Below are 1,062 nucleotides of genomic sequence, written 5' to 3' on the forward strand. Positions count from 1 at the left end.
GTCTTTAACAACACTGAGACACACAACATGTCTTTAACACTGAGACACACAACATGTCTTTAACAACACTGAGAGACACAACATGTCTTTAACACTGAGACACACAACATGTCTAACAACACTGAGACACACAACATGTCTTTAACAACACTGAGACACACAACATGTCTTTAACACTGAGACACACAACATGTCTTTAACACTGAGACACAACATGTCTTTAACACTGAGACACACAACATGTCTAACAACACTGAGACACACAACATGGTCTTTAACAACACTGAGACACACAACATGTCTTTAACACTGAGACACACAACATGTCTTTAACAACACTGAGACACACAACATGTCTTTAACACTGAGACACACAACATGTCTTTAACAACACTGAGACACACAACATGTCTTTAACACTGAGACACACATGTCTTTAACACTGAGACACACAACATGTCTTTAACAACACTGAGACACACAATATGTCTAACAACACTGAAACACAACATGTCTTTAACACTGAGACACACAACATGTCTTTAACACTGAGACACACAACATGTCTTTAACACTGAGACACACAACATGTCTAACAACACTGAGACACACAACATGTCTTTAACACTGAGACACACAACATGTCTTTAACAACACTGAGACACACAACATGTCTAACATCACTGAGACACACAACATGTCTTTAACAACACTGAGTTACACAACATGTCTTTAACACTGAGACACACAACATGTCTAACAACACTGAGACACACAACATGTCTTTAACACTGAGACACACAACATGTCTTTAACACTGAGACACACAACATGTCTTTAACAACACTGAGACACACAACATGTGTTTAACACTGAGACACACAACATGTCTTTAACAACACTGACACACAACATGTCTTTAACAACACTGACACACAACATGTCTTTAACAACACTGAGACACACAACATGTCTTTAACAACACTGACACACAACATGTCTTTAACAACACTGACACACAAAACATGTCTTTAACAACACTGACACACAACATGTCTTTAA

Source organism: Austrofundulus limnaeus, unplaced genomic scaffold, assembly GCF_001266775.1.
Source record: "Austrofundulus limnaeus strain Quisiro unplaced genomic scaffold, Austrofundulus_limnaeus-1.0 Scaffold1818, whole genome shotgun sequence".
Classification (NCBI taxonomy): Eukaryota; Metazoa; Chordata; class Actinopteri; order Cyprinodontiformes; family Rivulidae; genus Austrofundulus; species Austrofundulus limnaeus.